Here is a 17,669-nt window from a genome sequence, read left to right on the forward strand (position 1 = left end):
AAATCAAGTGAGAAGAAAGTGAAGAGTAGACGTTGCTACCTATGTCGTGAGAAAGGTCACCTCGCTTCTTCATGCACTAGTGGTAACTCCAACCCAATTATTATTGATGATATCTATTCTCTTGGGAAGGATAAGGTTGGCAATGTGTTTGCCAAGTTTATTGGTACTCAAAGTGGTGTCAAGAAAAGAACCATTTGGGTTGCCAAGCCTATTGTGACTAACCTCTTAGGACCCAACTTGGTTGGGGACCAACTAGCTCGAACTTGATCAATAGGTGTCTAGGGAGGGCATTGGGGACTTGGTTACATTATGAAGAATTAAGGGGATTTTCATCATTCATATTGTCTCAAGCCAAGTCATTCATATTATCAAATTTCTATCTTATATCCAATGTTCCTCCTTGCGGTAACTCGTGCTTAAAGTGTTTACATTGATAGTTACTTGCCCCTTTGCATGTTTGGTTTCGTTCCTTGCATGTGTTTGTATATGTTGTGCTTCCAACTTGATTATCTTGAGCAATCAAGTATGTGTGTGTTGGTTTGCACATCATGTACGTGTGTGTCATGCGTTGAGCCTTTTGCATCTTGTTTATATCTTAATTGGCTCGTGTGAGAGATTAATGGAACATCCCATTTTGGGTGAGTGATGTGCTTTGTGCACCTCATGGTCCCACAAATGTGTGGACATGAGGAATACCACCTACTATTGATATTGCAAGCTTATCTAGTCACTATGTGGTATGTCTTCTCATGAGAAATTCAAATTCTAAATAGTCCATTAATTATCTCTTGTTGGATCCTCTTATTGCCTCTTGTTAAGTTTTTATTGGTATCACATTATGGGGGAGTAATATGCTATGTGCATATTACAAACCTAGAAAATGTGTACAATTGAGATATTGTCACCTAGAATTGATATTAAAAATTGTCTTGTTCCTAGGTGGCATGTTAGCTCTACAAGTTGCAATTTGCTTGTGTTTGGTGTGAAGATGATGTTGGATATCCTTGCTATCTACCAACGGAATTATTTCCAAATACTTCTTGTCTTTTGACAATTTGTACTCACTTATGTGTGGTAGAAATTATTGATCATATTTACATTGGCCTTTGTTTTTATTTGCCTTATCTCTTGCCTAGGATTGTGCCAACTCCCATTGTATTCCATACCACTTGTGGATCTTGTTATTTCCTTGAGATTGTCTAGTGTTTGTATAGATATAGTGAAAGTGGTGATCCCATCTTGTGCCTTTTGTATTCAAATGCAAATTCTCTATAATGCACAAATCGTGGGGGAGCTATCCTATTTTCTATAAAACACTAATCTTGTGATCCATTTTAAGTGTGTGTTGGTGAACGACAAGCCGTTTCTTTTTGGTACTTGTGCCATCATGAAACTTTGTAGAGAGGTTGGTTTGTTTGGAACCATCCTCTCTTTTGGGAGTTTGATATCATTTTGTGTGTTCCTATGGATATCTCATTCCTTGATGTATCTTTTAATGATATCTTCCAAGTGATCATTTCTCCATTTGGTATCCTTTTCACTCTGTATTTCCTTGTATTTTGGTATCAGTTCTTGAAAGTCTTGAGCATGCATATTAACTTCATGTAGTTCCTTTGGCATGCTTTCTTTCTTTGACCCAATATATAGGGAAACTCCACCAAGTCTCAAATTGGATGAGATGTGCATGAAATTATTTTTCATATCTATGTGCACATATTTATGTGGAGTTTGTCCTATGTATTGTTGGTTCTCTAAATCTTTGGTCCCAATGAGTTTGGGTACCATTTTGTTTGTGATGTTGTTCTAAGAACAATTGGAGATGCACTGGATGCATTGGGAATACTGCTTGTGCATCCAATCTCTTAAACCCCAAAGTTATTCCATATGAGTCCACCATACCTTCCTATATGCGGTATCTACCTGCCATTCCAAGTAAATTTGTATGTGCCAAACTCTAAACCTTCAAATGAAATTCAGTTTTGTATGCTCGAATAGCTCATGTATCAACTAGGGTTGTCCTTATCTTCCATGTTAGGCGGGTTATTCTCAAGAGGAGTGGACTCCGCTCCTCACTCACGAGAAAATGGCTGATCACCGGGATGCCCAGTCCCATGCTTTATGCAAACTAAATCAAAATAATTGCAAACAAAACTCCCCCTGGGACTGTTGCTGGTTGGAGGCACTTGTTGTTTCGAGCAAGCCATGGATTGATGCTTGTTGGTGGAGGGGGAGTATAAACTTTACCATTCTGTTTGGGAACCGCCTATAATGTGTGTAGCATGGAAGATATCGCCATCTCTTGGTTGTTATGTTGTCAATGAAAGTATGCCGCTCAAAATATTATTTATCTCTATTTCAAAATCGAGCTCTGGCACCTCTACAAATCCCTGCTTCCCTCTGCGAAGGGCCTATCTATTTACTTTTTTGTTGAGTCATCACCCTCTTATTAAAGAGCACTAGCTGGAGAGCGCTGCAGTCATTTGCATTCATTACTATTAATTTATATTGGGTATGACTGGATATCTTTTACTATGAATTACAATGTCTAGTCAGTCCTTGATCTTTAAAGGTGCTCTGCATTTATATTTTGCGGTCTCAGAAAGGGCTAGCAAGATACCATCCTGTTATATCATATCATGATTGTTTTGAGAAAGTGTTGTCATCCGAGATTTATTATTATTGCTCGCTAGTTGATTATGCCATTGACATGAGTAAACATGAAACCTAAGAGTTATTGCGAATGTGGTTAGTCATAATCTTTGCAGAAAACTTGAATGCTGGCTTTACATATTTACAACAACAAGAGCAAACAGAGTTTGTAAAAGTTTTTCTTTATCACTTTCAGTTTATCAACTGAATTGCTTGAGGACAAGCAAAGGTTTAAGCTTGGTGGAGTTGATATGTCTCCGTAGTATCTACTTTTTCAAACACTTTTGCCCTTGTTTTGGACTCTAACTTGCATGATTTGAATGGAACTAACCCAGACTGACGCTGTTTTCAGCAGACTTTCCATGGTGTTATTTATGTGCAGAAACAAAAGTTCTCGGAATGACCTGAAACTCCACGGAACATATTTTTGGAAAATATTAAAAATACTGGAAGAAGAATCCACATTAGGGGGCCCACACCCTGTCCATGAGGGTGGGGGGCGCGCCCCCCTACCTCGTGGGCCCCCTGACACTCCACCGACCTCAACTCCAACTCCATATATTCACTTTCGGGGAGAAAAAAAATCAAGGAGAAGGATTCATCGCGTTTTACGATACGGATCCGCCGCCAAGCCCTAAAACCTCTCGGGAGGGCTGATCTGGAGTCCGTTCGGGGCTCCGGAGAGGGGAATTCGTCGCCGTCATCATCATCAACCATCCTCCATTACCAATTTCATGATGCTCACCGCCGTGCGTGAGTAATTTCATCGTAGGCTTGCTGGACAGTGATGGGTTGGATGAGATCTATCATGTAATCGAGTTAGTTTTGTTAGGGTTTGATCCCTAGTATCCACTATGTTCTGAGATTGATGTTGCTATGACTTTGCTATGCTTAATGCTTGTCACTAGGGCCCGAGTGCCATGATTTCAGATCTGAACCTATTATGTTTTCATGAATATATGTGAGTTCTTGATCCTATCTTGCAAGTCTATAGTCACCTACTATGTGTTATGATCCGGCAACCCCAAAGTGACAATATCAGGACCACTCCCGGTGATGACCGTAGTTTGAGGAGTTCATGTATTCACTATGTTTTAATGCTTTGTTCCGGTACTCTATTAAAAGGAGGCCTTAATATCCCTTAGTTTCCATTAGGACCCCGCTGCCACGGGAGGGTAGGACAAAAGATGTCATGCAAGTTCTTTTCCATAAGCACGTATGACTATATTCGGAATACATGCCTACATTACATTGATGAATTGGAGCTAGTTCTGTGTCACCCTATGTTATGACTGTTACATGATGAACCATATCCGACATAATTCTCCATCACCGATCCAATGCCTACGAGCTTTTCACATATTGTTCTTCGCTTATTCACTTTTCCGTTGCTACTGTTACAATCACTACAAAACCTAAAAATATTACTTTTGCTATCGTTACCGTTACTTCCATATTACTTTGCTACTAAATACTTTGCTGCAGATACTAAGTTATCTAGGTGTGGTTGAATTGACAACTCAACTGCTAATACTTGAGAATATTCTTTGGCTCCCCTTGTGTCGAATCAATAAATTTGGGCTGAATACTCTACCCTCGAAAACTGTTGCGATCCCCTATACTTGTGGGTTATCACCGGGCTCGGGGAAGCGCCGGGGATGGCGAATCGGTGATGGAAGCCGGCGTCCCGAGGTTGAAGAAGATGGCTAGATGGCGACGTTGTGGCACGAGGAAGCTCGAACCCATGCCCGTAGTTGACGAAGAAGAGGATGGCGCGGCCTCCTGGACATGGCGATGCAGCGAGGGGATGCCGGTGGCCACGGGAACGATGATGGCGTGCCGGTGGCTGTTCTTGGATGTCGCAGGGAGGAAGAAGTGGTGCGTGGGGGAAGATGGGGGCGCGAGGAAGAAGGGGACTAGGGTTCCGGGAGGGCGCCGAGGCTATGTAGGTGAGGGGGAGTCGGCCGATGGCTGCCACGGCCCACCTCCTGTTCTTGTAGCGAGGGGAATGGGATGACAGGAGGTGGGCTAGGCTCTTTCGGCTAGGGCCACAAAGCCCAGTAAATTAGTTTAGTTTTATTTCTCTTTTATCCTTTTCTTTTTCTGTTTTCATATTTAGTTACCATTTTATGTTAATTTGAGCAAAAATGAGTATAGTTAAAAGTGCAATTTAGCACATAAATATTAGGCAATATTTAGAGTTTGTACAATAAGTTTCAAATATTTTTTTAATAGTTTAGATATTTACTCAAATTGAGATGGTTCAATTAAAAGCTTTATGGGTCAGTTAAAAATAGCTTAGGGGCATTTTATTATCGTGACAAATGTTGATTCTTTCATGACAAATTATTAGCGAATGTTTGCAACCCAGGGAACATTTTGTTTTACTGTTTGAAAAATTAATAATTTGGCGTTATTTAAATTTGAATTTGGATCGGTTCTGAACTAACGCGAGATTAGCAACAGTGATCGTGGTGACGTGGCATCATTAGCAGGGTATTACTGTAGCTTAAATATCTGGGCGTCACACACGGTTAAAAAAACAAGTACCGAAATCTAAGTGTTCCACATTAAGCTTGCTAGTAAGAAAAGGACCTCTAAAACAATAATTCTAATACCTCAAACCTCCTTATAGCAGTAAGGAAAATATCCGGAGATGGCTTGCTAGCTTTCACCTCTAGATCACCCCCATGACAACTTGATACATCAGGGCAAACATTTTCGAGTGGTTACAAGCCTTCATTGCAAAATGACATTCATGGTTCTGAAGACATCACCAAGAAATATCAGGTTCTATATGATTCTAACTTATTGAAGAACAGAGAGCAATGAAGAAAAGTGCAATACATTAAATTAAGGCCAAATGATACATTTCATGCATAAGCGAGCAGAAAAATAAATGGTGTGTAACATTTTTTTCCATTCCAATAGAGAGACTCCTTGTATATTTTAACCAGTGATTACTTCCTGTTGCAGCAACTAAACATAGTTCTAAATGCTACCAACATTTTTTTATGAAACAAAGGCACCAAAAATTAACTCCCCTCACATCGAAACTTCATGTCCTTTCAACTCTGAAATTCCAGAAAAGGTAAGCATAAAATAATTTTATAGTGTATAATTATACTACAGAAGAACATGCTATGTGTGTCGTCAACGCAAGTTGGCACGTTATCATTGAGAGCATATATTAGTACACAATGTGATGATAATTGGAACCAGATGTGCTGTCAGCATGTCTTTCTCCTTATTCTTTATATCATCATTTCCTCTATCAAAGCACTTGACAGAAGCTCACCAAAACACAGTTATAGGCCCCAACTATCTCAACCTTGCGCTCAAAACGGCTTAAAAGAGTGATAAGGGATCAACAAGAGTGTCAGTTGCATAAAGCTTGTTTAGATTGCCAAGGCCCGGCTCCACCTGACAGCAAGAAAAAAACTTGAAATTTGGAGTCCGAATGTGGTTAGACAAGCTGCAATAATCTCATATTGATTTGGATCCAACATATGCATTAAACATAGCATGGACCATGATTGAACAGAGGCGCCCACTACAAAATAAATATATAACAAGAGCGGGCAGCATCAACATGTAATAGACGTGTATTTTTATCTATGAGTGTTGTCGTTAGTGAACGCATACAGTTGCAGTTGCACTTATGCAACCTAAAGGGGAAAGAAAATCCAGTTGTTAACCCAAAAGACTGAAAAAATTCATAACAAAAGAAAAAAACAGCTTTCCTAAGTTCACTTGTTGGGTGAAAAAAGTCAGCTATTCTAAAAGTGAGCTCCAGATTTCGGCATGTATCATGCACTTTTGTGTATATGGTTCACACATGAAAAAAGGATTTTGGCAGTGCTAGGGCATGGCATTTGTGGCCTGATAAAAGATTAGTTTATGCTATCTTCAAGACAAAATGGGCACGTGAGTTACCAAACCAGAAGGGGAGGCCATGAGTATAGGTGGACTGAAACTTCTTGCTCGGTTGGAGCTTAATGAATCTGATCAATAGAAAATGATTTAATTTTTGAAATCAGTATACTAAAAAATGCAAGGTACATTGCAGAAACACAGATTAGCAAAACTGAATAATGCAAAACCGAACCCAACATAGGGGAAGCATAGAAAATAAATCATCGTCTGAACCCTATTATCCTAATCCACCTACGGATCCAATTTATATGCATCATGACATGGAATTTCCTATAGCATGGCCGCAGCCACTGGCATCGATGTTGACCCAATGGTGCTTGTGCGGGCAAAGTACAACGCTGTTGGGCTTGTCGCCGGGGAGTTCTACAACTCACCGCAGCCTCATGTCGAGAAGGTCGAACCCTCGGGGTGGGATTCGATCCAGCTTCCCCGTAGCATCAGAAGTTTGAGTCCATGGCAATGATGTGCTGCGCGACGACGGAGGACGGAGGATGAGGAAGACCGGCGAGGAGGTGTCGATAAGGCTGGTCATAGTGGGGGTAACATATTAGTATCATGCACTTAGGACTCGCAAACATGCTTATGTGGCAAGCAATTAAAGAAGAGAGATGGTTATAGTAACATAGGTAGATACCATAACATAATAAATGTGATACTACTATGTGTCGTGCATGACAATAAATAAGACCACCTATGATACTATGTACTATGGATGTAGTATCATACACTAGTATCATATGCATGATACTAGTATATGATACTTCCCATTATGACCAGCCTAAGGAGAGGCAGCAAAAGCGATGTGGGCCAGTGGTGCATTGGCGGGTGTTAGAGGGCATTGAGGACAACGGCCAGTGCCGTGCGCGAGAGCATGATGGTGCCCCCGGAGGAGCCGATCGAGTGGCGGGTGTGGCTGGTGGCTGCTAACCCTAGCATGTCGTGCTTTTGTTGACACAAAGACGTGGGTTGGATCTCATTCTTTTGCAGGGCTTGGCCCATGTATGGGTGTGCGGGCAGGGACGAACCGACGAGCGTCAAAGAAGCGGTAAAAAAATTGGTAGCGGGGATGCCTTCGATCGATGGTACGTTGGGTACGAACGAACGATGTACTAAGAGTAGAGATTAGGAAAGGTAACAATCGATGCGTTAGGAAAGTTAGGATTTTAAATTGATTTTCATGAAAATAAGGCTTTATTGTTTGGTAACGTGATATCAATACCTGCCTGTTTGTGACGTGCCTAGTTAGGTAAGTTTGAAAATTAGGATTTGAAATTGATTGTCATGAATTTAAATTTTATTGATTGGTAACGTGCTGTTAGTTCCTGCCCGTTTATAATTTGTCTAGTTAGGAAACTTTGAAAATATTAGGTAAGTTTTTATTGTGACGGTAAAAAAAATCAACGTAAGGAGATACGTTGATGGGATGTGAGACAAAAATAAACCGGATGAAAATAAACCGTGGACTCAATTCTACCAACTCAGACATCTCTACTCCTAATGAACGACTTGGTGAATAGTCGTCTGGTCAATTTTCGCTGGTTTTTTTTCGTCATACTCCCACCGCCGGTTTTTTTTCGTCATCGCATTCCGGTTTATTTTCGTCATCCTATCGAAAACAACTGGGATCGATCCCTCGTTCACACAGATCTGACTCCGCTGCCGCCGGATCGCACGCCAGATCCACCAGTACGCCCAGACCGCGTCCGGATCCATCCCGGCCGCCCATGCTGCCTATGCGCGCCCCTCCCTCAGCCCACCGGCGACCTCCCATCCTCCACCGTCTACCCCACCGTCGGATCTCCTCCTCCCCTCTCCTTCTCTCCCTCGCGGACGCGTCAAACCCACGAAATTTCCCTCCTCGCGGCCGTAACCCTAGCTCGTGCCTGTGGGGACTGCGCTGGAGGTGCGGCACGGGATTCGCACTGCAGGATTCGCCAGCGACGAGTCCAACAGGTCGTCGAATCGGGGAACGGGATGGCGCACCCTGCTGCAGCCACCGGTCGGGACGAGCGCGGCGGCGACGAACGTCGGTGCGCCTCCGTTTCCTCGACCTCCAAGGACGCGGGCGCCGGATTTGTTCTCGCCTGACCAACCTCGGTATCCAGCTCCCTACAGCCACCGCCGGCGTTGACTCCCAAGGTTCGATCCACCTCTCGCCTTTCCTCTTTCGATTCACCCCGTTGATTTGTGTGCGATCGATTTGCGTTTTTTACGATTCCAAATAGCAGGCAAGGATGACGATGACGCCAAAGATGACGAGGCCCCGAGCTCGAGCACGACCACTACGACGCACTACACAAAGGCCCCTGCTTCCTGCCTGCCCTTCCCTTTGCTTGGGTAGCTCCTCCCTCTCCCTCTCCTTCAAAGAACTAATATTTAGTTTCATTGCTTTTGTGTGTGCAAACGTTTTGACCACCTCCATATGGCTGTTTATGTAGAAGATAGCTCTCTCCAGATGTTGTTCCTGTCCTTCTCCTTGGTTGTTGAGCGCTGCACTCACTCATGTATGCAGGTTGAGTCCAAGCACAAGTAAGCACCATTATGTATGCTGAAAGACGACTCTGTTCAAATATTCTTTTTCTATCCTGGTTTGTCGATTTGTGTGTGATTGATTTGCGTTTTTTCTGATTTCAAATAGTAGGCGAGAAGACGACGGTGACGCAGAGGAGGACGAGGACCCGCGCTCCAGCCCGACCACGACTATGCACCGCACGGTCCCTGCTTCCTGGCTGTCGCCAATTGCCCCCTTCCCTTTACAGTACTACTCTATTTGTTTTCATTGCTTTTCACCCAGTTTTGCACACTTTCTGGCCCTTCACTTTTTTGTGTGCAAATGTTCTGATCGCCTCCATATGGCTGTTTCCGTCCTCCTGCTCGTATTGTCTCCATCCTCCTGCTCAAGTCGTCGCCGTCGCCTCCCATCCTTCATGGCCTGCGTGTGTGCGCCCACTGTTGGAGGACGACGTTGAACATGAAGCAGAACCCAGCCGGAGCGGTCTGACGCGGTGGTCGTGGCCAAGGAGCGGTGGTCGATGCCATGGAGTAGGGGCCCTCGGTCGCCTGCACATCGGCTGCGTTCTGAACTAATGCTTTCTGCAACTGCAATGTTCCCCTTCACATTGTATCTTGTGTAGGCAGAAGGAATGCAGCTCAGTGACGGCGTCGGCTACAACTGGATCGATGGCCTGAAGGCTTTTACTAAGAAGATGAAGAATGTTGTAGAATAGTGTCCATCAACAAAGAGTCTTACTACTACCGGTTGGAGAGGCTCTATCCTCAGGTGATTGATTACTTAAGAAGTATACTGAATTATGATATCCATCGATCTAATTTTGTATAGGAAGTTTGAAAAACTAAAGAATCTGTGGTACATGATTTGATTTACTCATTCAGATTTTAGTAAATTGTGACCGGAAGTTTTTTTTCACAAAACCAGTGCACCACCCTTTCTACACACATCATTCATGGATTGGCAGACTAAAGGTTCTATTCAACATCTTTGGTGGATTGCATAAATGGGCTAGAGTAAAAATAGACCAGAATTGTTATATGTGCTTAGGGAAGTGGGATTAGATCAAGATTTTTTTTGACAAAATGAGAAATCAATGGCTCAAGGAGAGTAAGCCCAAAGAGATAAGTATTGTTTTCCTTTAGTAGCTTGCCGCATAATTCATTCAAACATATTTAGAGTGGAGCGGGAATATTCAAACAAGGAAATATACACAATATCTGTTAGTATACATGTGACACTTTCCCATCTTTCGACTAATGATTGCCTCCTGCCAGGTATCACTAATAGCACATTCATCACATCATTTGTGTAGCTCATTCTGGTGTAAGTCGGGCCAATTTAGAAAAGATTTTAAAGCAGATTCATACATGTTATAGAAGTCAGAGTCAAATAGTATAATAAGTGATTTGTTTGTGCATAATTTCTAATTGATCGTCTTCTAAGGATAAATGGAACTGCTACCTTTCCTCTCTCCAATAAACTATTAGACCCTGCTTGTAACTATTTTTCATCTTGGTGTGATTTATAAGGGAGGCCATGCCATTAGTTTTTTGTTATTACATGCTGTGATGATCCCGATTCATTGATGTATAGTGTCGTATGTGGTCAATTACCTAATATGGTAGTATCACTTCTCCTGGTTTGCCTTGGTCTGAAATCTGACTTTTGGACTGATTGTAGTCAATCTGAATTAGTGAGGTTCTTTTTTCCAACTGTCCATGTTCAGTTCTCTACATTATCATGCATTTTCTTTGGTTTAAAGATGTCATGATGTTCACCAAGGCAGAGAAGAAATGTTTTAAAGTTGTCCCTTCAATTGAAACAAGTATGACTTGGTCCTTAGTGCCTATGCAGACATGAAAACGGAAGGTCGAGAGGTTTAAATATGTCATGATGTTTACAATTGCGGATATCCTGCTTCAGGTACTTGCATGATAACTCACAATTTCAACACAGAAGTTACTAATATGTAAGACATGCCCTCTCTCATTCAATGATGTCCTGAAATTTTCACACAAAGCTTTGTAATCTTGCCAAGTCACAAGAGAGCCAAGTAATCATGCGAATTTTCAGAGAACTTCAAGTGGCATGCCACCATTTGCAATGGTTGTGATGTAGTGATAATTAATAAACTGCAGGTCTTCTAAATATTCTAAAGTTGCATATCTAAGAGCATATTATATTTCTCATAAACAACTGGAGTTAAGCTTCTATCCTCTTCCTGTCTTGAAGGAATTATCTGTTGAGTAAGCTACAATCTCTTTGTTTGACTAGCTAGGCTGTGTTACATACATGTATAAGATGATGCTTCTGTGGCTATAACTGGTGCCTGCCGCGCTAAATAGGGAACACCCTATTAATTACCCACCTCAATTTCATTAGTGCGTCCGGCCTGTGAATTTTACCCCAGACTATAAATCCCCTCCAAACGAAACCCTATAGGTGTACTATGACTCTTAATAGTGTATCCTTGTAAAAGTCAGTGTGTTGCGTTATTTTTTTTGGTGTGGTTAGAGAACTCGACTCCATTTGGAACGAGGGTTTGAGTTTTATTTTTCCTAAACCTTTGAGAGGCAGAGCCATGGAAATATTTTGTGCTCTCATTCCTCTGGATGGAAGCTCTAACTTTTCCTCTTTGTTTCCAATAAGCTACTTTCTTCGAGATTGTGCAATGAAGGATTTTGATGGTAAGGGATCGTAGAGCCTCGGGTGACTAGCATTAAGATAGGAAGGCTGTTGCCGCCCTTGTCCCTTGCTGCTGTGTTGCCACGGTGGCATCAATCACTGGCTTATTTAGAACAATAGTTAGTGGATTTTGTGATAAGGGTGAGGGCCGAGAGTGAGAGGGACGGGGTTGGGATTGGTCTGTTGTATGCGTGAAATTATTTCCCTACTTCAGAAAATATGGCAAATTGCATTTCATTAGAGATTGATTTACAGCAAATTGCATGAGCGAGTGGTTCATGCATTTTTCATCAAGTCGTACATTTTCTTGGTTATGACATAAGGGTAAATGTACTGGTTGGTTGCTTCAAGACTTAATAACAGACACTATGACAATGGCTCAAGAGATATCAGATCTACCTTCTTGGCTGGGGGCGTTATGGGTGGCGCACGCCTCGACCCCCTTGATGGCCGTGGTGGATGGACATGAACACGAGGGGGGATCAGGGCGGAGAGCAGGGTGGTTGGCAGGGGACTCATCCTTGGCAGTTCATGGGAAAGTACGGTGTGAAGCAGAGGGGGCGCCATGGCGAAGGTGAGGTAGCCGTCATCCAGTCATCTGTACTCCTAATGTCTTAGTTGGTAGTCTCCGCTCACCGGTTAAATTTCGTCCCACCAACACCGTTTTTTTCGTCCTCCCTCCCACCTCCCACTCCCAGCTATTCCCACCGGCTTTATTTTATGTGATCTGAATCTAAGCGAGTCTTAAATTTTGGTGCAGTGTGAAAGGAGGAAAATGGTTGCCGGAAAGCAGGTAGATCTACACCTTGAGAGATGGCATTTTGCGGTACATTGTTTAGGTAAGGATATTGTGCTTTCTTCTGAAAACTCTAGACTGTCGACAAGATTGAGTTGTGTTCCATTTTTTAAAAATTACTTAGAATCCTGGTTCTGGCAATACTACTATGAACTGGCATACCTCGTGATCATGAGAGGATGACAAGTTCCTGATCCCCAAGAACGCCCTCATGTGTGGCTGCCGGTCGTTGAACAAGACATCTCTGACGACTTAGCCACACAGCAAACCTAAGTTCGTCATGGGAGGATGTCACCTTGGACTGGAGCAACAGACGTCAAAAATTTACCAGGAAAAAAGGCTCACAAATAAGAGTGACCCAAACACAAATTGTCGTACGTTTGCAATTAAACTCTTAGTAGCAGCTTGATTCTTACTATTGTTACTTTGGTGGTGGGTATAATTAGTCATGTAGTAGCATCTTAGCTTCATCTTATTTCTTGAGAACATATCTAGCTATTAGATCTTCAAGAGTACACCATAAAAATTGAAACGCCTATCAGCTTCATAGAAGAAAGTTAGTCTTATGATAGAAGAAAGGCCCATCAGCCCTTACAGTGCTTGATTGGTTAGCGACTGCTTTTCAGGCTCAACTGATTACTGACTACGTCCAACAACATATGACTAACATGACCAAGTAGAAGTAAATTTCGTTGTGATCAAGATGGTGCCTTTATTTTGGAAAACATGATTGAGATGGGTAGGCACATGGGCATCTCACCGGAACAAATAGACAGACTGATTTCACTCATACACAGGTTGATTATATTATACGGTCAACTCACGAAGTAGCCGGATACCTTCTGCTTGAAGTTTGAAAGCCATTAGCATGCTAAATTATATGGATGTGCTGGTCTTGACGTGTGTGCACGTACATTGTAAAATAAACTTGAGTAATGATTAATACCTTGTTTACTCTTTGTTTGCTTTACAGGTATTTGGATTATCTATTATGTTTCAGAATTTCTCGAACTATGGTATCTCCATATCCATCTAATGAATGCCCCCCCAGTAATTTCATTCAAGATATCTTAAGGATAAATTTGGTTTTTGGTGAACTGAAACAATATACCAATAAAAAATTAGCGCTTGGCTGTACATATGAATGTTAACTTTGTTAAAATAATTCTCCCTTTATAAGAGAAGATTTCTTAGTTCAAATATATTTTTTGAAAAAATATAGTATTTTCCTGATAAACCTTTTGATTCCTCAACATCCATATCTCAGAAGGATAATAGTGGTGTGTTTATGTTGCTTTGGGTCTCTTATCACTCGGATCATTCATCAGAAAAATATTTAAAAAATAATTCTATTTTGACGTTTCCTTTGTGTTCATTGTTCCATCATAGTAGTTTAGGTTCACATGAAACCAGACCATATGTTTCAGTTTCACTCTTTGGACCATGATGGTGTTGTGCAAGGTGGGCTACATCGTAATGCTAAAAGAATCAATGGAGGTTATTGGATAGCTTTTAGATTCTCAAAAAAATAATCTAGCAGATGGATGATCCTATTATCACGTATGGTGGTGGTGTGCAAGGAAATGGAGCAGCATGATGGTAGCTAATGCTGTTATCTTCACATGTAAGATGTATGAGCTTCAGTTAGTCATGCTATTATCATGTATAGTCAAAAATGATTAGTTTAATCGGAATTTAGAGTTTCATTCTTAGTTCTCTGAAATATTGTTTTTATATGTAATTCCTGCAGAGTATAGTATATTGGGAGCCAAGGCCGAGTAGCAAGCCATGTGTCACCGCAAGGACAGGAGCGAGATTTAATTAATTGTATTTGCAAGATTTGGTCTTCCGTTCTTGTTTTCCTGGTCATCTCACAGGTTTTATCACTTACATTTCCTTCTATGGTGGTCTGATCATTGTACTTTGGGACATTGTACTTTTAGGACGTAATGTGCACTTCTGGTTGTTATTTTAAATTGCTCATGTCTTGATATGTCTTTCAAATTCTTAACATCTGCGCCAGTAGCCTAAACCTCCATGGCATGCTCCATCGGAGTATTTTGTTTGTTGCACAATTTTCAAGTGCGACCTTCCAATTTATTTTGTTGTAACTATAAGGTTTGGCACCTTAGATAAGTTCTCGAAATACCAATGTCATATTTCAATTAGAAAATAAGATTTAGTTTGATCATGCATGCAATTGTAATAACCCTACTTTGAGCTTTTATGTACTGGTTTAAATAGTTAAATCTTCTAGATTCTTTTGCATATTTTCTTGGAATTATACTATGAGAACATCTTAGTTTTCACTAAATGATAAAATACATTTTCTATTTCCGTAATACAGGTCATTAGTGGTCACTTGAGATGGGTGCGATCTGTAGCATTTGATCCAGGGAACAAATGGTTTTGTCCTGGTTTTGCTGATAGGACAATAACGGTAAGCTCCACAACCTGCATTCCTTTCCTAGAAATTTATTTCATGTATACATGCAAGTAGTTGATACAACAACCTATTAGTTACTCGGATGCTTGCTCTATTGGTGTCTGCATTTTTTAATGTTACATGCATCTATTTTTATTACATAACGTTTTTCAGCTGCAGGACTCCACGTTGATGTGCTTTTTACCTTAACATTTTATTATCTGTTTTTGTTTAGGCAAGGAAGAAGGTTGCAGAGCACGGATGGATGTGAAAAGGAAGGGGATGGATGAGAGAGGAGAGAAGAGGGGTGAAAGAGGATACATATGGAAAGAGGGAGAAGGACAGGGTGGAGGTGCTTCTTGAGGATTATTGTCGACTGATTTCATACTCTCTTATAAATTCATGGTTAGCTAGGTAAACCTTTTGTACAACAGCTCTTGTTCAAAAGGAAGTTTGATTTTTCGGCTTCTTATTTTAGGTCAATATCAAGAACAGTTTAGTTAATTTAGTTTAATGTTTATGTTTGAAATTGACTTTTACCATTCTGGTTGAATGGGGGTGTGGATAGAAGAGATTGCGAGTCGGGTACGGTGATGCCAACATTGTATTAGGGGCAGATAGATTTAAGTTCCGTCTTATGTCCATGAGGATAGGATCACTATTAAATCATCAGAATAAGTCTGCTCCTGTTGCAACGCACGGGCAATGGGAGAAATGTGATGTCCATGTGAGTATCTAAAGGTAACAAGTTATACATGATTAGTATTGTGCACGAGCTACTCATGAGTCAATTGAATTTTGAATCTTTGCAAGTTGATTTTTGGGAGAACACAAGTGCAACCTGAGGCCGAAGTCGTTGATGGCACTACGAGATGCAATGGCGATGCCGAAGGCGTCGATGGCACTGCGAGGCTGAGCCCTCGTAGGAGACAAGGATGACACTTCGAGCGGTAGTGAGGAGTGGCGTCATAGTCGGAGGCGAGGAAGAAGGTTTGTAGGGGTGCGGTGGTTCACCAAAAAAATCTGGTCGCTAGGCGGTAGTGAGGAGTGGCGTCATAGTCGGAGGCGAGGAAGAAGGTTCATAGGGGTGCGGTGGTTCATCGGAAAAATCTGGCCGCTAGGCTGGTTCAGAGGGTTAGTCGGGGGTGGCGGTCGCGGCTAGCGGATCGGCGGGCGGTGGCTGGCTGTTAAGGAGGAAGAAGCCCAAGGTAGAAGACAAACAACAACCATTCGATGAAGATCCAACGTTGCTCGAGCAGTGGCGTCATAGTCGAAGGCGGAAGAGGGTTGACAGGTGTGGGTGGTGGTGCGATGGCTTGCTGAAAAAATCTGGTTACCGGGGTGGTCCACAGGGATAGTCGAGGGTGGCGACAGGGGAGGGCAGGGAAGCAACGCGGTCGGGGGTGGTGGCGATGGGTGGATCAACCGGTTGTAGTTGGCGGTTCAGTAGGAGGAAGAGGTCAGGGGTAGAGGATAAACAACAACCATCCGACTAAAGACCCAACAACCCTCATAAATCAACTTTGCATGAAATTTTCATAGTCTGACATATAACTGACACCCTTAATATCGAGATATTTAGAATATTTTTGATCATATTTATATGAAAAAATAGCATCTTATGCAATACTAAAGTTATACATTATAAAAATTGAACTCGTGATGTGCATCTAATGATATTGATTCCATATTGTAATTTTTTTGTATTTTCTATAAAGTTGGTAAACTTTACAAAGTTTGACTTTAGACAAATCTTATATGCGAGTAAAAGGACCGGAGGGAGTACTATGTTGCTTTCTACATGTCTTCTTATGGCCTTATTAAGGATCTTCATTTCTATGGGTTTAAACACAAGATGTTATTTTTGTAGCACATTTCTGATAAGTTTTTCTTCTATAAAGCTATAATTTCAACCACATTCTAAAATATAAGTGGGATTTGGTGAGAAGTAATCATTGTGTTTGTTCATAATCTATCAGACATGACAACGTTCATGTCGAATGTGTTCTAGAAATGTTCTTTGATAAATATGTTTTTAGCTATTAATATTTTAGTATGGTCGTAAATTTATCAATTCACATATCACTTCGATAAACAATTTTTAGTTGGGAGAATCAAGAAAGAAAGAAAAGAAGAGCGCTTCAAGGGTAAAAAGGTAGTTGCCGATGCATCCCATCGTGCAACATGGTAAGTAAAGTATTTTGTCTATTGTTATCATGGTTTATTGTTGTTTCTAATAGCTCCACTTGTAGATTTATCTTCCCTATGCATTCATCGGCTGATACATCTTGTACGTCATCGACAAAGAGGCACGTCGTCTATATATTATGGACCCTATTCAAACATCACAATCGTCAGAGGATAAAAATTTGAGGCATGCACTAAAATTAAAAAGTTTTGCAAGGGATTTCAAAAAAGCACTCAAAATAAAGCTGTCTGGTTGGAATTCCGATATATCTAAATGGCAATGTTTATTTCCGTTTAGTATTCCAACAAGTATAGATGGTAATGAATTCATAAGATTTTTTTTATTTTTGTTATCACTATATTTTTTATTTATTAATTTAAAAAATTGAAGGAATGTGTTTGCCTATTTTGTTTTTCATTTTATGCTCTGGTGGAACGGTAAAGAATTGGTCAAGCCGGTTTGCACGGTGAGTATTGTC

The 17,669-nt window shown here is 41.3% G+C and overlaps 1 long non-coding RNA gene across 27 annotated transcripts; it reads left to right on the plus strand.

Annotated features, from left to right (window-relative positions):
• The first annotated feature begins 8,216 nt into the window (after nt 1-8,216).
• On the plus strand, nt 8,217-15,591 carry LOC125510697. Of its 27 annotated transcripts, none has more exons than XR_007284703.1 (11): nt 8,221-8,724; nt 8,814-8,922; nt 9,024-9,114; nt 9,224-9,865; nt 10,952-11,020; nt 11,236-12,356; nt 12,543-12,621; nt 13,552-14,202; nt 14,329-14,455; nt 14,926-15,018; nt 15,239-15,591. It is a non-coding gene; the product is annotated as an uncharacterized LOC125510697 (long non-coding RNA). The 27 variants fall into 27 exon arrangements; XR_007284713.1 differs by having other exon boundaries at nt 8,223-8,724; nt 12,106-12,356; XR_007284714.1 differs by having other exon boundaries at nt 8,223-8,724; nt 12,134-12,356.
• Nucleotides 15,592-17,669: the final 2,078 nt, after the last annotated feature.

Source organism: Triticum urartu, chromosome 5 (genome assembly GCF_003073215.2).
Source record: "Triticum urartu cultivar G1812 chromosome 5, Tu2.1, whole genome shotgun sequence".
Lineage (NCBI taxonomy): Eukaryota > Viridiplantae > Streptophyta > Magnoliopsida > Poales > Poaceae > Triticum > Triticum urartu.